We start from the raw sequence: 22,826 nt of genomic DNA on the forward strand, positions 1-22,826 counted from the left end.
GGGTCCTTCTTCCTGTACAGCAAGCTCAGGGTGGACAAGAAGAGCTGGCAGCGGGGAGACACCTACACGTGTGTAGTGTTGCACGAGGCTCTACGCAATCACAACACGCAGAAGTCCATCACCCAGTCTTCGGGTAAATGAGCCCCACGGCGTTGTTGCCCCAGCGAGCCCTCCCTCCCCTTGGGCTCTCAGGGTCCAGCGAGGACGCCTGAGCCCCAGCCCTGTGTACATGCCTCCCGGGCGCCATGAAATAAAGCGCCCAGCGCCGCCCTGGGACCCGCAACGCTGTCATGGTTCTTTCCGAGCAGAGCCCTGGGGCACGCGGGCCTGCATGGGGCAGGGGGGGCCCGGCTCTGGGTCACAGTTTGTCACCACCAGTGCGGGAGAGCTGACCCCCTCAGGCCCGGACCCAAGTGTACGGGCCTGCGCAGGCCACTTGGGGGCTGCCCGAGGCCGGGGAGGGCCCCTCCCGGAGGGGACAGCTGCTCCGGCCGCCCCCCACCCCGCAGCTGCTGGGGCTGGAGTGTGTGCCCGGAATGGGAGAAGCCCACCAGGGACCCTCAGGAGAATGAGTGCCCACTTCTTCCCGCCCCTGTTCCAGCCCAAGCTGTGGGACACTGGCCGTCCTCGTCCCCACATTCCTGTCCCCGGCTCCAGAGTCCGCGTGCCGGCTCTCTGCCCTCACGGGGGCCACACACAGCCCAGGGTGGGGGGACGGCCCTGCTGCACTGTCAGGCACGGGAGATCAGGACCCCCCCTCAGGCCAGGTGGCTCTGCCCTGCTTGTCCCTGCCAGGGCCAGGCCTGTGCACTCGTGGGGACACTCATCCCTGTGCCCACAAGGGGCAGAGGCAAGCAGCCCTGAGTGCCCAGGGAGGGACCCTCCATACGCACCCGTGGGCACTGAGCCCAGAGCCATTGAAAACAAGCCCCCCACTGAGCCACACCAGCCGGCACACCACCGCCTTCATCCACATGCACTCACCTGCCCGCGTACACACGTGTGCAGCGCACCCACCACAACACCCACATGCGTGCACACACGCGGGCCTTGCACACGGGCCCTCCCACAGGGCAGCCGCACAGACGCACACCCGACCACAGAGCTGGGTCTCATGAGCCCTCACCGTAGACCCCAGGCTGGTCCCCACCCTCCAACGCCCACGGGACAGAGACCAGCACTGTGCTGCCCCTTCCCTGGGCCAGGGCCCACAGCCCACACGCTCTGCTGACACTCCCGCCCTCCGGGTCTGGCCCCCAGCGGGAGAGGCGGCCGGGGCCTGAGCCACTGTCCTGCGGGGGGTCCGGGCACCCTCCCCGCAAGCACCCCAGCTCAGCGCACAGCACAGGGGAGGGAGCAGGACCCACTGGCCAGGCCGAGACGGGGGCCCAGGCTGGAGGAATGGGGGGCTGGGGCCGGTGCTCAGCGGCTGTCCTCAGGTGCCTCTGGCCCGGCCCACCGGGGCATCCCGCCACCACCGCGCCACACTGGGAGCCGCGCTGCGAGGCCCCATGAGCCCAGCCCTGCCCCCGGGGGCAGGCACAGCACTGACCCCACCCTCCCTGTGCAGAGCTGCTGCTAGAGGAGGAGACCTGTGCTGATGCCCAAGACGGGGAGCTGGACGGGCTGTGGACGACCATCTCCATCTTCATCACCCTCTTCCTGCTCAGCGTGTGCTACAGCGCCACCGTGACGCTCTTCAAGGTGGGCGGGCCGGCCCCGCGGCACCCTCGCTGTCCCCACTGTGTCTCCTCCTGGCCCCCGGCCCCTTACTGTCCCTCAAGTCCCCTCACTGTCCCCTCACAGACCCTCACTGTCCTTCACTGTCCCTCACTGTCCCCTCACTGCCCCTCACTGTCCCTCACGGTCCCTCACTGTCCCCTCACAGTCCCTCAATGTCCCTCACTGTCCCTCAAGGGCCGTCACTGTCCCTCACTGTCCATCACGGGCCCTCACTGTCCGTCACGGGCCCTCACTGTCCCTCACTGTCCCCTCACAGTCCCTCACAGTCCCTCACTGTCCCCTCACAGTCCCTCGCTGTCCCTCACTGTCTCCTCACAGTCCCTCACTGTCCTTCACTGCCCCCACGGGCCCTCACTGTCCCTCACTGTTCTTCACTGTCCCCTCACTGTCCCTCACTGTCCCTAACGGGCCCTCACTCTCCCTCACGGGCCCTCACTCTCCTTCACTGTCCCTCACTGTCCCCTCACTGTCCCTCACTGTCCATCACTGTCCCCTACTGTCCCTCACTGTCCCTCCCTGTCCCTCACTCTCCCACACTGTCCCCATCATGGCCTCCTGTCCCCCCGGAACTCCTCGCTGTCCGTCGGCCCGGGGAATGGGGACAGGCCCTGGGGGGCGGCCTGGGTGGTTTCCAGCCTGCGCTCACTCCCGCTGCCCCTCAGGTGAAGTGGATCTTCTCGTCGGTGGTGGAGCTGAAGCAGACGATTGTCCCCGACTACAGGAACATGGTCGGACAGGGTGCCTAGCGCTCACTACGGGCTGCGTCCTGGGCTGCCCCTGACCTATAGGACCACGTCTATCCCCCTGTGCCGCTCAGCCTGCGCCAGGCCTCTCCTCCGCCCGCTGACCTCGCCAGCCTCTGAGCTCACGAGCACCCTCACCTGCACCCCCGGCCTCTGGCCTCGTGGCCACCACAACCTGCCCCCCACCCCACTCACAGACCCGAGGGGACCGCAGGTGATGCCCAACCTGAGCTGATGTCCCCGCAGGACACCTCCGGGACCCCAGGGACCACCGGGAACGCCCGGGGCGGCGTGGGGGTCTGCCTCGAACAGGAGGAGGAGGCCGGCATCTGGGCCTCTGCACAGGGCCTGGCCCCCTGCATCTTGTCCCGGCTGAGCTCCAGACGCAGGGTCCCCGGGAGGCGGGCCTGTGCCAGATGCTGGAGGGGAGCCGCCCGCCTCTCCCAACAGGAGAGCTTCTGCAGGTGCCGCTAACGGTCCCTCAGGTCACCTCCACCGAGGACGCTGCTCAGAGCAAGGCCTGGGCCCGAGGCCGCTGCAGGAGCCCCAGCGCGGGAGGCGGTGAGGTCCAGCCAGACCGGCCTCCCGGGGAGCACGCTGTTGACCTGGTGCCCCGCGGGCTGAGCTGGAGGGGCTCCCGGAAAAGAGGGCAGAAGGCGCGGCCAGCCCATCCTGCAGCCAAAGGCCTGAGGCACGTACAGCAGGAGCTCCGCCTGCACCGGGGTGGGGGTGAGAGACGCGACCCGCGTAGGGCCAGCCTCGGACCCCGGGCCCCCGCCTCAGGGCCCGGTACCAGCTCTCCGGTCTCTGCGGAAAAGCGCAGTCAGCATGCGCGTGTGGTGGAGCTGCTCCCGGACTGGAGAGAAGGGCCACGTGGTCGCAGCTCAGGAGGCTTTTCTCCTTCTGAACGTGGGGCCCATCGATGCTCTTCGCTGTGTCTTCATTTTGTTACGACAATAAAGCGTTCTTTACCGTCGCCTAGCTCGCTGAGAAGTCTCCCTAGGTTGACACGCCGCCTACCCTCGGGAAATCCACAGCCAGTCTCCCCCATGCCACCACCCAAGCCTGGGGTTCCCACCTGGCCTGTGGGTGCAGGGGCGAGCCAGGGGCCTGGGGGAGCCATGGGGAAGCCGCACGTGTTGGGTGTGTCTGCACACGCGGCTGTAACAGACACCACAGGGGGCCTTTGACCACAGACGTCACTGTCTGACACCCTGGAGGCTGGAATCCCAGATCCTGGAGGTGCAGGGCTGGCTTCTCCCGAGGCCTGGCTCCGTGCCGTGTAGACGCCGTCTTCACCGTGTCCTCACGTGGTCGTCCCTCTGTGCGTGTCTCTGTCCTTATGTCCTCCTCTTTTAAGGACGCCAGGCAGACTGGATTAGGACCCACCCTAGAGACCCCAGTTTACATCACCACATCTTTACAGACCCCATCTCCAAATACAGTTACATTCTGAGGTCCTGGGAGTCCGGGCTTCAAAGCTGGAATTTGGGGACACAATTCAGCCCAAAACAGCCGAGCTGGATGCGAGAAAGGAGGACCGGGGGGACGCCAGGACCCCAGGCCAGGAAGGGCAGCGGTGGGGAGGGGCTGCCAAAGGGGAGCAGAGCCAGACCTGGCTCACCGCTCAGGACAGACGGCAGTGAGAAGGACCGCAGGAGGGGAGGGGGTCGGGTGGCACTGAGCTCAGCTGGCTGCACAGAGGTGACCAGTGTGTCACAGGAGAATCAGGAGTGGGGCTCCAGGGGCTCTGGTGAGGGACCAGGAAGGGTGGCCGTGCAGAGGCGATGAGGCCGCTGTGCCCGCCGGCCGGCAAGGATGCAGGGATGGGTCAGGACTCCGCCCTCACGGAGACCAGGGACCCATCCCTCCTGGTGATTCCACCTCAGAGGAGACACACCCCTCCCCAGAGGGCAGAGTCGGGATCCACAGCTGTCAGCCCTTCTCAGTAAAACCTCCAAAAAAGTGGGCCGGGGTCTGGGTCGGGTGCTGGCCGTGCTGGGCTCCCTCAGGCCGGCGTTTCAGGGGGGCTGGCTCATCCCGGGGACGCGGCCTTGGGCTGCCGGAAGCCACGCTTGTGTTTGTTGCAGCCTTTCAGGGCGAGGGGACTAGCAGGACAGCCCCCCAGACCGGCAGCCGGAGTCTGCTCAGCAGGGACGCTGCACCCCAAGGCCGTCCGATGTGCCAGTGCAGCTTCCTGTGGGGGGACAGAGACAGACAGAGGCAGAGACAGAGAGAATGGTATGCAGGGAAGGGACTGCATCGCTCAGCGGTCCCTGCACCAAACGGGGAGGCCGGGAGGGGCGGCAAACAGGATGGCCGAGGGGTGCACAGCAGTGTCCGGGAGAACACCTGGCCCTCGGGGACCCTGCCAGCACGCTGGGCACGCCGGCACAGGACTCCCTCTGCCTGCTGGGCTCCATGGGGGCTCCCGGTGACGGACCTGGGGGTCAGCCCACACCCTGCGTTTCCCTCCCCCGAAACATGTGACCGAGAAGCTGAAGTTGCCTGAGGGCAGCACCGCCTGCCCAGCCCTGGGCCCTGCCCCTCGCTTCCATCCCCCAGACCAACGAGCAGCCGCTAGCCGGCCCGCCCCGCACGAACGCCAGGGTGGTCACACGAGGGCCGGCCCCACGGCCTCCTAGCTGAACCCCGTCCCTGGCACGGCTGCCTCTGGGCCCCTGGAGAACTGCCCCACACTGGGCCCCAGGGCTCCCACCCTCCCCCCCCAGCAGTGCCACACCACACGGCATCCCTCACCTCTCAATGCCCCCCGAGCACCCCGAAGACAGTGGCCGACGCCTGCCCTTGAGCCCCTCGGGCTGCCCCTGTGTGCGCCTGAGATGAGCCTCCCGCTGCGTCCTGACCCCTAGCGCCCCCCAGACCATGAGCTCCGCACACACCTGTCAGTGCCTCACCTCACCACCACACACCTCCATCTGTGTCTTACACACACACACACACACACACGCCTGCACCCCTGGGCCACCACCCGGTCCCAGACTCCTCCCTCACCAAGGGAGACATTGTCAGTCTGAACTCTGAATCCCGTTGTGACATCTGTGGTGTGATGTCCATGGTGTGGTGTCTGTGGGGTCCAAGACAGAATGGTTGGTATGAGTGGAGGAGGGGAAGAGAAGGCGATGCAATGGACAGAATATCTCCCCCAAAATTCATACACTGAAGCCCTAAGCCTCTCATATGATGCCATTAGGAGTGGGCTTTGGGGAGTTGATGAGGTCATCAGGGTGATCCCTTGTGAGTGGGATTAGTGTCCCTGTAGGGACCCTATAGAGCTTCAGTCCTTCTCTATGGTAGGACACAGCAGGGAGACGCCATCTGTGAACCAGGAAGCGGCCCTCACCAGACACCGAATCTGCCGGCTCCGTGGCCTTGGACTTCAAGCCCCCAGAGCAGTGAGGGCAAGTGTCTGCCCTCCATACGTGTGTGGTGCCTCGTTGGACAGCCGGACGAACTGAGACAGGAAACCCCCGGCCAGGTGCCCCCCACCCCAGGACCCAGGTGGGCTGGCAGAGCAGCGGCAGGGCTGGTGAGATGCGGGAAGTACCCGCCACCGTGGGGCGTAGGCACGTGAGACCCCTGGCGCGCGCGTGCTGCTGAAGCCCCCACGTGTTCTCGGCTTGCATGGGGCGGGCCTGGGGGCGGGCCTGGGGACGGGCCAGGCCAGGGCTGGGGGTCGTGTGGAACTCTGCTGGGCTCTGTCCCAGTCCACGGGCTCCTGGCACTGCTGCTGCCACGTCACCAGGCCCGCCCAGAGTCACAGGGACAGTCAGCCTGTGGGGGAGGGCACGGGGAGAGCAGCCTGGCCTCCCCAAAGAGGCTCTTACGGGCACCCCCAGACGTGGCTGAGTCACAGCATGAGGGAGGGACCAGCCTGGGCACCCGTCTCGCTGTCATCCCTGTGGATCCGTCAGGCTGCTCTCCAGGCTGGGATCACCATTGCAAAGTCACAGCCAGGGCCTGCCCGGCCCCAGCCCCACCCGGCATGGATGTGGGCAGGGGCTGGGGCCGGGGCTGGGGGCCATAGGTGGAGGAGTTGGTCACAGCATCAGCCTGACTTGGGGCTGGGTGACAACCCCCCACTGCCACCCCTAGGGTCTTTTCAAATGCAGGCTGCAGAGGGCCAGGCCCGGGGAGAGGCCAGTGGGGGCTGTAGAGCTTGCCCACAGCCAGGTGTGGGGAGAGTGAGACCAGGCAAGGGGCCGGCAGCGTCAGTGATACAGACAGACCCAGGAGGGCACAGTGCACAGGACGAGGTGGCGTACCAGCTGTCAGGCAGCTGGCTCTGGGCTCCCCAAGTGTGTCTTCATCCTGGGGGTACGTCGATGACTGTCCCCACCACTCACGGCCCACCCTCTGTGCTTCTGTCCACTGTGCAGACCACCACTGCTCCGTCCCTCTGCCCTGATGTTGGCAAGTTCCAGAAGGCACCTGCTCCTTTGTCCTGGATTCCGAACAGAGAAGCCCAGACAAACTGCAGCCAACGCGGCAGCGAGAGAGAAATAGACCCTGACGTCGCAGCCTGTTCACCTGGGGGCTGTGGTCACAGTGCACCCTAGTGAAATCTGGCTGATACAGCCACCCTCAAATGCCACTGAGTGAAGTAAACTCAACAACAAGCACAAATGTAATAACCACATGTGATGTGCACACAGTGTCCTGACTTTTACAGGGTTTTCAGAGACTATTAGTCAGGGTTCTCAAGAGAAACAGAACCAATAGAACATAGATGACAGATAGATATAGATAGATAGATGATAGATAGATGATGATAGATAGATAGATGATAGATAATACATACAGACATATGATATAGCTATATATGTACATATGTACATCTATAGATAGAGCTAAAATTCAGCTAAAGATAGACATGGATATAGAGGACATACATATATCGACATATAGAGAAAACAAGATTTCTTTCAAGGAACTGGCTCTCATGTTTGTGCGGGGCTGCCTGGCACTTCTGGAATCTGTGGGGCAGCCCAGCGCGCTGGAAGCTCAGGCGGGAGTAGGTGTTGCTGTCTTGAGGCAGAATTCCTCCCTCTCCAGGAAGTCTCAGTTTTGTTAAGTCCTTCCCTGGTTGGATGAGGCCCGCCCGCATCATGCAGGGTCATCTCATTTACTTGGAGCCCACTGGCTGTCGATGTTAACCACATCTACAAAATACCTTCACGGCAACGCCCGGACTAATGTCCGAACACGCGGCCCAGCTGAGTGGGTCTATGACTCTGACCTTTGCAGAGACCTCCTCTCCTTTCGTACTCACAATGCCCCAAGAGGCGGGGGTCACTGTCACAATCTTACCATTGAAGCCCCTGTCTGAGAGGACACCCTGCCTCTGGGGAGGATGCCAGGGCTTCATCTATGTCTTCTGATATTCTTTCCACTGCCCACACTACCTCTTAGAGAGACTCAACAACACCCTCCTCATCTGATTCCTGCCCTCGGGGACAGGCTGTCTGACGACATCCCTCCAGCCTGGAGATGTTTGGAGAGACAGAAGCCCTGGAAGTCCTGTGAAGGGGCATCCATTGATCTACCGGACAACTACTCACCCGATGGCAACTCTGTCATCATCGCTGGACACTGAGCACCCCGTGATGAATAACACAGATGTGGCCTCTGGCCTCAAGGACAGTAGGGAGCAGGGCAAAAGCAGGTCTCCAGTAAGTCATCCCACAAACGATGATGTACGGACCATCATGATAAGTGCTATGAATGGAAAGCTGGAGCACGAGGCCCTACAACAGAAGCAACAGCCCAGTCTCAGGGCCAGGGTGAACTCCCTGGGGGGAGCACCCTGAAGCGGAGCCCTGGAGGAGTGGCGTGGCTGCCTCGGGTCTGCTTGTCAACACCTGGTCTCCTGCCCTCCTGGCCACAGAACTTCTGGACCCAGGATACGTGGGGCCAGGTGGGAGCAGATGTCAGTGACATGATAGGTTTCAAAACATGGTCTGATGATGACGCTCACACAGATACATAAAGAACACATCTCACAATTTTATTTAACTCAATTAATGGTTTACACCCACTTCAAAGTAGAATTCAAAGTACTACATGTATATAGTTGAATCAAGGATACTGAAGTGAGTTTATACATGGGAGGCGGAGAAGAATCAATCGTCGTTCCAAAAAAAGAGAATTTGCATTGCCATCAATTATCCATGGCTTACAGAGTTGTGAAGTAGCTCAAAGATAATGAAAATCATAGAACCCGTAGAATCAGATAACCCTGAAGGGTGTGTAAGACAATGCCTTGCTCTCCACCGAAGACACAAGAAGTAACCCTTTGGTCCATTTCCAAGTCTTTCACAATTTCTCCTATTAACATATACAACTCACAGAAACAGATCCAGAATATATAGCGAACTCCTGCAAATCAATCAGAAAAATCAAACAATTCGGTAGAGAAGTGGTAAAGAGAATTGAACAGATGTTTCACAAAAGATGTCCAAAGAGCCCTCAAACATTTGAAAGGAACCAGACTGGTTACGAGGGAAATGAAAATGAAAAACCACATCAGAGAAAGTAGTTCTGACTCCACCACAGGTGAGGCAGCTTGGGCCAGACTAATCCCTTGCAAATAGCAATTATAAGCCCTGGGGGGTGGGGGGGAGCTGTTTTAAAAGAGGAGTTGAAGGCACTGGGGAATGACCAAAAGCAAGCAGACACTGGAGAAAATGATCCCCTTGAAAGATTTCTCTGAGGATGTACCCCTACCAGGCACCAGGTGCAGCTAGAATATGAACAAGAATAGCAGTCACACTGGCTCGAGGGGTCAGATCATGGGATGCAGGGCTACATTGCAAGGGCAGCTGGAAATTAAGGGGAGATGTCCATAAAAGGAGGGAGCCACAGAAGGGGAACCCCCAAATTCTGTATGTACACTCTGCTCAAATCCTTGACTGTCCCCTTACCTGTGCATGTGTAGGGGAAACTCCAGAGGGCCGGGGAAAAACCACAAGCAGGAGGCTGAAAGAACTGAGGAGACGTTAGCTACTGCCAACCACAGAAATAATACCATGGCAGACAGATTTTGGAATGCAGTCAAGCAGACTGCCTCCTGACAAAAAAATCAATACTTCTCTGAGGAAGAGTACAAAATCCATAGTCTGGATCATACTTCATCCACCACACCCAGCGCACATTCAAAAATTACTAAATGTGCAAAGAAATAAGAAAATGTGACCCATGGTCAAAATACAAAATAGTCAATGGAGAATGATCCAAGGATGACCCAGACACAGACCCAATTATGACAAGGACTTTAAAGCAGCTATTATAAATATGTTCAGAGATCTTAAAGGAAAATATGCTCATAATGAGTGACTAGATAACCTCTACAGAAAATTTTAAACTATCTACAAGAACCAAATAAAAATTCTAGAACTAGAAAGTACAATTCTGAGTTTTTTAAGTCACTTGATGAGCTTAACAGCAGATTGGAGAAGGCATAAGAAAGGTCAGAAAACTACATTTCAATATAGAGACATTCTATATTTATTATAGATATTCTAATGTATTATGTGTATAAAATATATTTATATATAATATATAGATTATATATAATATCTATATATTTTATATATCAATAAAATGTTCTTTTAATCCAATCCAAAGAACAGAAAGAAAAATATTGAAAAAAAAGAAAAGAGACTCAATGTCCTATGAGACACTATGAAACATTTGAAAATACGTAAAATTTTGGAGTCCCAGAAAGGGACAAGAGATAGAATAGGGCAGGAAAAGTCTTTGAAGAGATAAAAAGCAAAATTTCCCAATGTGATGAAAATATTAATTTACAGATTTAAGAAGCTCAGCCAGTTCCTAACCATAAATACAACATGATGTGCCATGCTGAGACACATTGTGCAAACTGATGAAGACCAAAGGTGAAGGAGGTGTCTTGATAGCAGCCAGAGAAAGAACACGGACATACAGGGAACAAACTACATCTGGCTTCTCATCGGGAAAAATGGTGACCAGGAAGCAATAGAAGGGGGGAGTTTCAACCCAGAATTCTACATCCAGAGAAAATGTCGCTCCAAAATGAATATGTAATAGACATTTTTAGATACACAAAAACCGAGGGAGTGCATTTCCAAGAGACCTACAGTAAAGGAAAAGCTAACAGAGAATCTTTGTGCTGAAAGGAAATGACACCAAATGGAAACTCTGATTTACAGGATAGAAAGGCGAGCATCAGAGATGGCAAATATGCAAGTGCAAAAACTAATCTTTTTTCTCTTAGTTTCTTAAAAAGATAATCGATTGTTTAAAGTAAAAATTATTAACAGTGTGTTGTGGGGTTTATAATAGGTACAGATGCAACATATATGACAGTAGCACAAAAGATGAGTTCATAAATGAAACTCTACTTTCTCAAGGCTCTAATGACTTATGTGAGGTAGTCAAATATTGAATCTAAGTTCATTGTGATGACTTCAGGATGCACACTATATTCACTGAATCCATATGCAAAGAGGCTTATCTAAAAAGTCGACAGAGGGGCTTCCCTGGTGGCGCAGTGGTTGAGAATCTGCCTGCCAATGAAGGGGACACGGGTTCAAGACCTGGTCTGGGAAGATCCCACATGCCACGGGGCAATTGGGCCCGTGAGCCACAACTACTGAGCCTGCGCGTCTGGAGACTGTGCTCCACACCAAGACAGGCCATGACAGTGAGAGGCCCGCGCACCACGATGAAGAGTGGCCCCTGCTCGCCACAACTAGAGAAAGCCCTCGCACAGAAACGAAGACCCAGCACAGCCAAAAATAAATAAATAAAAATAAATAAATTTATAAAAAGTTGACAGAGAAATTTTTTTTAAAAAGGAAATCCTAGGGCTTCCCAGTGGTTGCGAGTCCGCCTGCCGATGCAGGGGACGTGGGTTCGTGCCCCGGTCCGGGAAGATCCCACTGCCGCGGAGCGGCTGGGCCCGTGAGCCATGGCCACTGAGCCTGCGCGTCCGGAGCCTGTGCTCTGCAACGGGAGAAGCCACAACAGTGACAGGCCCACGTACCGCAAAAAAAAAAAAAAAAAAAAGAAAGAAAAGAAAAAGGAAATCCTAGATCACACGTTGTTTCAGTTGTCATGCCTCTTTCGTTTCCTTTATTTTTTTTATACATTTATTTATTTACTTATATTTGGCTGCGTTGGGTCTTCGTTGCTACGCATGGGCCTTCTCTTCATTGCTACGTGTGGGCTTTCTCGAGAAGGGTCTACTCTTCATTGTGGTGCACGGGTGTCTCATTGCAGTGGCTTCTCTTGTTGCGGAGCACAGGCTCTAGGTGAGCAGACTTCAGTAGTTATGGTGCATGGACCCTAGAGTGCAGTCTCAGTAGCTGTGGCACATGGGCTTAGTTGCACTGTGGCATGAGGGATCGTCCCAGACCAGGGATTGAACCCACGTCCCCTGCATTGACAGGCCGATTCTTAACCACTGAGCCACCAGGGAAGTTGCCAGAGAAGTTAGAATGGAATAAGTACTTAAAGTACTTACTAAGTACTAAGTATTAACTAATAAGTACTAAGAAGTACTTATTAACCCAAAAGAATGTAGGAAAGAAGGATTAAAGCTACAGTGAACACACTTGATAGCCAAACTTTAAGAGGTGTTCCCATAAGATTAGGGACACAGCAAGGATGCCTGTCACTTCTGTCACACTATTTTGCAGTGCTTTACAGATATGTGCTTAACTATTTGTGGATTGTGAAATCAAATCAGACAGTTACAGCCAGCTCTTTTTAATAAACAAAGAAAAAAAGTCTATGCATTGTACATAACAAGGGTAAATATTTTCATGAAAATTTTGTTTCAGTTACATAAATAAATATACATAATATATGTTACATATAAATAATGTGTGTATGTGAATTAGATTATAATATAAGACACCTTTTTTACAAGGATTGTGGTCAAAACAGTTTGGAAAATGTTTATTTAATAGATTATTGGGGGTCCTGGCCAATGCTACGTGACAAGAAAAAGAAACAGGGCTGTTAAGATTGAAAGGAAAGATGTGAAGGAGGTATTATTTGTAGATGATGTGATCATTTCCAAGGAAAAGCCAACACAATCAGCAGACAAACTGTTAGAACTAACAAGAAAATCGGGGCAATTTCCATGCAAGACCAACTTACCAAAAGCAGCTGTGTTCCTCTATGTCAGCAAAAACCTACTAGAAAATGTAACAGAAAGCCAGGCACAAATCACAGCAATGGGAGGAATAACCTGGGAAAGAACGCCCAAGACCTCTGAGAAAAAAATTGAACTCTATTCAAGGACATAAAAGAAATCTGAATGGCTGGAGAGATACACTGGTCAAGGAAGGAATGACATGTTAGATTAAAGTGTCATCTATCTCCCAGACTAAGAAATACAGTGTACTCCCAACCAAAATTCCAGCTGGGTTGGTTTTGTTCGTTTCTTTGTTTGTTTGTGAGATCCATTTACAGCTTAGCCCATTTTGAAAAATAAAAGCACAGGATGAGGGGTTTCAGGGGGACTGTCCCCCTGAATGTTAACACATACACAAAACCATCACTGAAAATGACGGTACTCATGCACAGACTACCAGACCCAAGGAATAGGAGAGCACTCAGAAACAGCCTGCAAGTTCCTAGGAACTTGGACTGCAATGAGTGTGGCGCCTTCAGGCAGCGGGAAAGCTTCTGAGATGGGTGGGAAACTGGCTTCTTCTGTGGAGAACTTCAACCTGGGTTTCTACTCCACACCATATGCACGGTGAGTGGTGATGGAGCCTGCTGGGATCAAACACTTACATCTGAAAGGCTAACTTTAAATATAGCTGAAAGGAAATGGACCAGCAAGGCTGGCGGAGCACAGGAACAGCAACAGCCTGGTGGGATGTATGTCCACCCAGAACTTCAGAATGTGACCTTGTCTGGATATAGGGTCTCTGAAAATGTAATTAGGTTAAGGACCTTGGGATTAGATCACACTAGATTTCAGAAGCATTGTAAGTCCAGTGACTTATAACAGGAGAAGATGACACACAGGGCAGATGGCCATGTGAAGATGGAGGAAGGATTGGAGTGATGTCAATAGCCAGCAGGGGCTGGAAGAGGCAGGAAGGACCCTGCCCTGGAGCCTTCAGGGCAGCTTGGCACTGCCAACACCTTGTTTTTGGATTTCTTGCCTTCCAGAATGTGAGAGTCCATTTCTGTGGTTTTAAGCCACTAAGTTTATGGGCCTTTGTGACTGCAGCCGCAGGAAGCTCACATGGCAGCCTCCAAACGTGCAAGCTGCAGGGTAAAGAGCTGATGAACCTGCCACGTGGAAATGAAGAATTTCTGTTAAAGGAGGACTCAACAAGCAGCATTAGCAACCAGGGCATTGACCAGGAGAAGTTTATCCCAAGGTTAAAACTAGCAAGGGGCAAGCCCCTAGAGATGACTGCCTTGCAAATTCCCAGGAAATCGCCAAGAAAATCTTCAGAAAGCAGGATGAGATCAGAGACAGACGTCCAAATGTCTCCCAAGTCTCTGAAGAGATACTCCAGCTCATTAGTAATGGGAGCATTTAAATTAGGAGACAACGCACTGCACACTTCAGAGAGTGTAATGACAGCATCCTTGCTGGAAAGGCAGGCACGGAGCTGGAGAAGCGGGGCCTCCCTGGGGTGGAGGACGTCTGGAGGCCTGGGTGGTGGTGGGCCAGCCCCAAGAGGGAGCGGGCAGCAGTGGAGCCAGGCCTGGCCTGGGGGAAGGAAGCCGGGGAGGGGGGATTGAAGCATCTTTGGGCCCATGTTGGGGCCACAACCAAGGGCAACAAGGGGGTCAGCTGGTCTCACTGTCCAGGAGAACTCTGGGGCCTGGCCCCCACCATGGGTACCGAGGGCAGTGAGCCCCTGGTTGAGTCTGAGGGATCTGGAGGCTAGCGCTGCCGCCCATTTAGTGTCCTGGTCAGGAAATGTCAAAGAAACCATCTGCAGCTTGGCCTTCCCTCCAAGCAATCCACTGGCCGGAGCCAGCATTGGCCCCCGGCTACCCCACAGGCCCTTACACGGAGGCCCAGCCTCAGAGGGACCTCACACTGCCTTGGCTGAAGGCCCACCTACCCCAGGCTGTCTGGCCAGGTCCCATCTAACTTCCTGCAGCTAAGCAGGCGCAGGAGCGAGTCTCCTCCAGCACCGAGGGACACACCCCCCTACCCTCCCTGCCCCTGCGCCGGCAGCCCAGTGGCTCCTGGGGTGCTGGGGTAGAGCTGGGGGAGGGGCCGGCTGGGCACGAGGCCTCAGCCTTGAACGCCCACAGCTGGGCAGGAAGCGCAGGGGTGCCGGGCCAAGCCCCCAGCCCCACACACTCACACCGTACAGGCCGCAGGGCCAGGCACCACCTGGCAGAAGGCTCCCCGGTGGGGCTCTGCTTGCCTTGTGGTTTCTCTCAGAACCTTGAGTCCTTCCAGGGAACTCGGCGTTCCCCCTGCACCTGCCATGCAGCATCTGTCCCTGGGGCCAAGGGTGGGGTGGGACAGACCAGGACAATCTGTCCTGGGGGCCTCGGGGCCCTGGCCCTGCACACGGGGCCCCTCCCCAGCCATCCAGCAGCCCCTCTTGGGTCTTCCAAGAGGCCCGGACATTCCTCTGAGTGTGCAGGCCTGACAGCTCATCTCTGCACAGCCTCCCTGCATGCAGACCAGCGGCCCTGGGTGTCCTGGGCCCAGGGACGTGGTCCTGCCGTCTCCCTCTCCACAAAGACTGCATGTCACCTCCCAGGAGTCCATGCTGATGAGCTAGCTTGCAAGTTCTCGTGGCCTCCCCTGTGTGTGCATCTGGGCCTTTGGGGGGTTCCAGAGACACACCGGCCTGCAGGACACGTCCACAGCATGGAGGCAAGGCCAAGACTCAGCACATCATCTGGCTCAGCACATGTCAGTGGAGCGTCGATGGTAGACTGGCTGCCCCGACAGACCAGAGTCGAATGCCGTGGGCACCTCTACGAAGGCCGCTCTGTGGTCCCCACACCTTGATGGACAGCAGCAGCACAGGGTGGCATGGTACCCCCCAGGGTCCGGTGGCTGCAGAGGTCTTGCCGAGCCACTGGCCAAGCTCACAGCCATGTCCCACCTCCCGACAGGCCCCTGCCAGCCCTTGCCGGCCACGCAGCCCAGTCGCAGCCCCGATGGGAGCCCAGCTGCAGGACAGCGATCGGGAGGCTGGCTCGCAGACAGCGGGTGAGACTGTCGGCCAGCAGGGTGCCCAGGAAGCCACCAGAGGACCAGCACCTGCCTACACCCAGCTGGACCCACAGCCTCTCACACTCGTACCCAGGGCCGCCCCACCAGGCCGGCCCCCAGACCGCTGCTCAGAAAGCCCCGCACTCCGCCGCAGGCACCTAGGCCACGCGGGCCTCAACTTCTCAAGCACAAAACGGCCAGGACCGTCCCTCGTGGGCTGCCTCGGGGCAGTGGTGGTGGTGCCCGGTGCCCTCCCCCTTCCCGGGCCATCGTAGTGGCCACAGTGTGTGCCAGCTGCTCACCAGGTCAGCCCGTGGCATCGAGGGAGAGGTCACGAGCCGGGTGGCAGAGGCCGGGAAGAGGCCACAGAGAGGAGCCTCACCTGAGACCGGCCGTCACTGGGTCGACTTCCCGAGAACAGAGAGAGACAAGGGAACTTCCAGGGCTGTCGAGGCCCCTGGGGGTTCCCACCCCATTTTTAGCTGAGAGCACTGAGGCAGAGCTCGCCCCCCTGCCCCGCCCTGCCCCAGGCTCTATCGTCTGGGCATAAAAATAACAGCAATGCTTCCTAACGATTCACCTCATCTGGGAGCCTACCCTGGGAGCCTGCAGACGGCCACCACTGGCCAGATGGGCCACACCAGCCACGGGCACCTGACAGAAGACCCCAGCCCCTCAGGCACCCCGTCGCTGGAGCTGCCCAGACCACTGCTGGGAGAAGACACCTGGACTGCCCACCCAGCGGGGACCAAGCTTCTGAGTCACTGCTTGCCTTGCAGCTGTCCCTTCCCTGCATGGGGACACAGGGAAGTAAGAGAACGCTCGAAGCCGACCTGGGGAAGACCAAGGAGCCGAGAATCTCAGACAGGTCAGGGCCAGGGCAAGAATCACACACAGGGCATGGATCTCGGGCTGAGCGTGGATGTGCCTACAGCCAGTAAAAACGGTGACGGCCAGCCCAGGGTCAGGGGAAGCAGCGGGTCTCAGTCCCTAGGCCGGCCAACATGGGAGGCAGGCCTGGGCCCACATCGTCTGGCCTGAGCTGGGCTGGCCTGAGCCAGCCTGACTAGGGTAGGCCAGGCAGGGCTGGGCTGGGCCAAGTTTGGCTTGAGTGGATGGAGTTATGTGGAGGCAGATGAGCTATCCCAGCCTCAGCTGGGCCACACTGGCCAGAAGGGCTGTCCCCAGCCATGTGGGACCGTGCACTGAGCTAAAGTGAGCTGGGCTGTCGTGGGCCAGGCTGCTGCGGATAGACAGGGAGGGAGCAGGCTGCCCCAGCTGAGCAGAGCTCAGGACTCAGCCTTCCTAGCCTGGCTCAGCTGGGCTGTCCTCAGGTGAACTAGGCAGGCCTGGACTCTGCTGGACTGAGCTGGGCTGTCAGAAGAAACTGGGCTTAGCTGAGTGGGACCCGACTTGCGTACTTGGGTGGGATAAAAGGGGCAATCTGGGCTCACCTGGGCTGAATGCACTGGGCTGGGCTCTTCTCTGCTGAGCTTGCCTACCCCAGAGGGTTGGGGCAGAGCTAAGGTTGGCTGAGCTGAGCTGGTCTGAACTAGGCTGAGATGGGCTGAGCTGGGTTAAACTGGGCTGAACTGGGCTGAGCTGGTCTGAACTGAGATTAACTGGGATGAGCAGGGATGAACTGGGTTGAACTGGGCTTGGTTGAGCTGGGCTGAACTGGGTGGAACTGGGCTGAGCTGAGCTGAACTGGGCTGAGCTGGGCTGAACTGGGCTGAACTGAGCTGAACTGGGCTGAACTGGGTTAGGCATGGCTGGGCTGAGCCGGGTTGAGCTGGGCTGGGCTGGGCTGAGCTGGGCTGGGCTGAACTGGGCTAAGGTGGGCTGAACTGGACTGAGCTGAGCTGAACTATGCTGAGCTGGGGTGAACTGGGCTGAGCTGAGCTGAACTGGGTGGAGTTGGGCTGAGCTGGGCTGAACTGAGTTAGGCATGGCTGGGCTGAGCTGGGCTGGGCTGAGCTGAGCTGGGCTGGGCTGAGCTGGGCTGAACTGCGCTGGGCTGGGCTGGGCTGTGCTGAGCTGGGCTGAGCTGGGCTGGGCTGAGCTGGGCTGAGCTGGGCTGAGCTGGGCTGTGCTGAGCTGGGCTGAACTGGGTTAGGCATGGCTGGGCTGAGCTGGGCTGAGCTGGGCTGGGCTGAGCTGGGCTGAGCTGGGCTGGGCTGAGCTGGGCTGAGCTGGGCTGGGCTGGGCTGGGCTGAGCTGAGCTGGGCTGGGCTGAACTGGGTTAGGCATGGCTGGGCTGAGCTGGGCTGAGCTGAGCTGGGCTGAGCTGGGCTGAGCTGGGCTGAGCTGGGCTGGGCTGGGCTGGGCTGGGCTGAGCTGAGCTGAGTTGGGCTGGGCTGAGCTGGGCTGGGCTGGGCTGGGCTGGGCTGGGCTGAGCTGGGCTGAGCTGGGCTGGGCTGAGCTGGGCTGAGCTGAGGTGAGCTGGGCTGAGCTGGGCTGAGCTGGGCTGAGCTGGGCTGAGCTGGGATGGGCTGGGCTGAGCTGGGCTGGGCTGTGCTGAGCTGGGCTGAGCTGGGCGGGGCTGAGCTGAGCTGGGCTGGGCTGAACTGGGTTAGGCATGGCTGGGCTGAGCTGGGCTGAGCTGGGCTGGGCTGAGCTGAGCTGGGCTGGACTGAGCTGAGTAGGGCTACATTGGGCTGAGCTGGGCTGGACTGGGCTGGGCTGAGCTGGATTAACTGGGTGGAGTGGGCTGTGGGGTCATCCTGGCCAGTTTTGCTCAGTCAGCTAAACTGAACTAAAATGAACCACGTGGACGCAGCTCAGATGAGCTGTTTTGCTTGAGATGGGACGTCAGGGGCTAAAGCGGGCCAGGCTGGATCAAGACAGGCTGCTCTGGGCTGAGCTGGGGTGAACTGGGATGAACTGGGCTGAGCTGACTTGAAATGCGCAGGACTCGTTAGGGGTGCTGGGCTGTACGCGCGAGCTGCTTTGTCTCAGCTGGTCTCAGCTGTCCTGACACACGGTCATCTGGGCTGTGCTCAGCTGAGCTAGCCGGCAGAATAGAGGAAGGTGGAAGAGCCGAGCTGGGATGCAGGGCTGGGATGGGCTGGGGGCTGGAGCTCCAAGGCCAGGGGACGTGCAGACCGGCCTGGCAGCCAGAGGAGCCTGAGAAGGGCTGAGGAGGGGGACTGAGGAGGGCTCTGAGGGGCCTCTGTCCTCTCTCCATGGGGCCTGGAATTGGGCTCCCCTGGGGGGTCAGCAGGGCAGGTAGAGCACCAGCGGGCCTGGGCTGGTCAGCCGAAGGATGGGGTGAAGGGGCAGCCATGGCAAAGCAGCTCAGGGACCTGAAGGCTGACCCACGGCTGCAGGTAGCAGGGGTCCAGTGGGTGGCAGGTGGACCCGCCCACAGCAGGCCCACAGGGACTTTGGAGTGGGGCAGGGACACAAGGCGATTCCTGGGAAGTGGGGTCCTGTGGGTCCAGGCCCTTATGAGGTCTTTGGTTTGGAGCAGAAGGGCAAGCTCGATGGTTCCTGGGGTCTCCCTGATCCCCGATGGGGGTCTGAGTTAGGGTCAGGAGTGGGAAAGCAGCTTGGTGATCCTGGGGGTCTCTGTGTCCCAGGCCTGTGTTCCCAGGGCTATGGGTGGGGCAGAGGGGACAGACTGGTGGCTACTGAGGTTCTCAGGGTCCCTGATCTCCAATGGGAGTCTATGAGTGGGGGCAGAAGAGTAGCCTGGTAACTCCTGGGCCTGGGGGGTTTCTCCCTGGGTCCCCGGGTGCCAACAGAGGGCTATGGGCTCTGAACCTCCACCTCAGGGGTGGAGGTTAGCGCCTCCACTCAGGAGCCCCGTGTCCACCCACTTGGGGCTGAGGGCAGGAGTCCTGGCCAAGGGCAGTGACAGCCACTGCTCCTGCAGGGGCACAAGGATTCACTGGAGGGCGTCCCTAGTAGAATCAGGAGATGAGGAAAAGACCCAGGAGGAGCCATCTGTCCCCCAAAGCTGGAACACAGTCCCGGTGTTCCCTGCACTGGACCTCCCCACCTCCACCCCACAGCCCACCCTCCAAAGCCAGCAGTTAGCCTGGCACATACAGGTGACAGTCCCGAGGCCAGCATTGACCGCTGTTCTGTCCCCACAGCCTCCATCCACGGCCCATCTGTCTACCCCTTGCGTTCCTGTTGCAAAAGTGCTACCAATGCCACCTCTGTGACGCTGGGCTGCCTGGCCACGGGCTACTTCCCGGGCCCAGTGACCATGACCTGGGACACAGCATCCCTGAACAGGAGCGCGCTGACCTTCCCTGCCATCCAAAACTTGAACTCCAGCCTCTACACCACCAGCAGCCAGGTGACACTCTTGGGCGAGTGGTCCAAGCAGAAGCTCACCTGCAGCGTGGCCCACGTTGCGTCCAACACCACCACCACCAAGGCCGTCACTGGTGAGCCAGGCCTGGGCAGCCCGCGAGACAGCCAGAGGGGGAGGGGAGGCTGGGCGGGAGGGACAGGGAGGAAGGGCTGGGGGCTCAGAGAGGCCAGCCCCACTCCTGCTGCCTCTGCCGCCAGGGTGCACCAAGAGCTTCACCGACCCCACCGTGAAGCTCTTTTACTCCTCCTGCGACCCCCGTGGCGACACCCATACCACCATCCAGCTCCTGTGCCTCATCTCCGGCTACACCCCAGGCAAAATCAAGGTCACCTGGTTGGTGGACGGGCGGGAGGCCACAGACGTGTTCCCACACACCGGCCCCGAAAAGGTGGAGGGCAAACTGGCCTCCACCTACAGCGAGCTCAACATCACGCAGGGCCAGTGGGTGTCCCAACTCACCTACACCTGCCGGGTCACCTATTACGGCTTCAACTATGACAACCACGCCCGCAGGTGCACAGGTATGGCCCTCGCCCACGCCAACACCCAGCCGCTGGGGATTCAGAGAGGAGGGCAGACTCAGCCTCACTCAGCCCCTTCCCACACACAGCCGAGTCCGAGCCCCGTGGCGTGAGCGCCTACCTGAGCCCACCCACGCCCCTCGACCTGTACATCAACAAGTCACCCAAGATCACCTGCCTGGTGGTGGACCTGGCCAGCAAAAAGGACGTTGTACTGACCTGGTCCAGGGAGAACAAGGATCTAGTGCCTTCAGACCCACTCGTCTTCAAGGATGAGTTCAACGGGACAGTCACCGTCACATCCACCCTGCTGGTGGACGTCAGTGACTGGCTAAAGGGCGAGACCTACTACTGCAAAGTGACCCACCCACACCTACCCAAGGAGATCCTGCGCTCCATCTCCAAGGGCCCTGGTGAGCCGCAGGCTGAGGGGAGGTGGGCGGCCCCCCAGGTGGAGCCTGGCTGACCGCACACCTGTCTGCAGGCAGGCGCATGGTTCCCGAGGTCTACGTGTTCCCGCCACCCAAGGAGGAGCTCAAGACCAAGGGCGAGGTCACCCTCACCTGCCTGATCCAGAACTTCTTCCCTGCGGACATCTCCGTGCAGTGGCTGCAGAACGACGCCCTGATGCAGGCGGACCAGCACACCGTCACGAGGCCCCACAAGGTCCGCAGCCCCACCCCCGACTTCTCCGCCTACTTCATCTACAGCCACCTGGTGGTCAGGCGGGCCGACTGGGAGCAGAAGAGCAAATTCACCTGCCAAGTGGCGCACGAGGCGCTGCCCGGCTCAAGGACGTTCAAGAGATCGACGTCCATCAACCTTGGTAAATGATGCCTGACCTCCCCCCTCTCCTCATCCCAGGGCTCCATCCTGCTGGGGCAGGGGAGGGGGCCAGCCAGACCTCCCGTCCATTGTCAATAAACACTCCAGTGCCTGCTCAGAGCCCTGGGCGTGCCCATCCTTGGGGAGCTGTGGGGCAGGGAGCGGTGTCTTGGCACAGAGGAAAGGGAGGCACGGGGTGGGGGCCAGGGCTGAGGCGCGTCTCCATCCAGCATCGCCGTCTGTGTCAGAGGGCCTCCCCGCCACCCCACTGTGGACTCTACCCAGTCAAAGGAGCTCTAAGAGCCCGAGAGTAGTCCTAGGGGAGGGACCAGAGAGACCCCAGCCTCTCCTGGAGCTCCCGGAGGCCTCAGCCTCCACCCCCAGCCTCCTGCCAGCCCCTCTGGACACAGACAAGCCCCCAGGCTCCCAAGTCCAGCTGCACACACAGGCCCTCCAGGTAGAGAAATGGGCCGAGTCAGACCCCTGCACTGGCACCAACACGCAGGTCCCTCCACTGTCACCTCCTGGGCACAGATGGGCCAACCCTGCACAGGGGCCCGTGCAGAGCCCACTCCTCTGACCCCTGCCTTCTGACCCCCAGCCTACCTGCGTGGCCACACGCAGGGTCGGGCCAGGGTCGGCGCCCAGGGTCCCCATCTTGCCGCTCAGGCTCACTCCACCCTGAATCGGTCCAGGGAAGCACCCAGCCCTCGCACGCACCCTCACACTGTCATGCCCACTGGTGCCAGGGCTCCGCACGCACCCAAGTCACACGGCACTGCCAACCGCTGGTAGCATCTCACACACACTCACAGGTGGCCTCCTGAGGCCCGCCCTAGCTCCCAGGCCACTCCCAAACGCTTCGCCGTCATACCTGGGCCCCTGGACCCACCCATTGCCCCACATGGCTTCCTCGTGCAGCCAAGCCCTCCCCGTCAGCTGCACCCCACAGATGGACAGTTGGACACACAGACACACACTGACGCACATGGACACACACACGGACACAGACACATGAGGACAGAGACATGAACACACACAGATACACATGCTGATACAATGAACAGACACACATGGACAGACACACTGACACACATGGACATAGATATACACGAACACATATGGACACAGACACTGATACACATGGACAGACACATGGACACACAGACATGAACACACAGACACACACAGACACATGGACACACGCATGGATACCCACAGACATATGGACACAGGCGCAAAGAGACACATGCGCGTGGACACACACAGACACACGCATGGACACATACAGATACACATGGACAGACACTCTGACACACACAGACATGGATATACACAGACACGTATGGACACAGACACACGGGGACACAGACATGAACCCACACACATGAATACACATACACATACTGACACGTGGACACACACGTGGACACACACGG

The sequence above is a fragment of the Leucopleurus acutus genome, assembly GCF_964270905.1.
Source record: "Leucopleurus acutus genome assembly, chromosome: 1".
NCBI classification, from domain to species: Eukaryota; Metazoa; Chordata; class Mammalia; order Artiodactyla; family Delphinidae; genus Leucopleurus; species Leucopleurus acutus.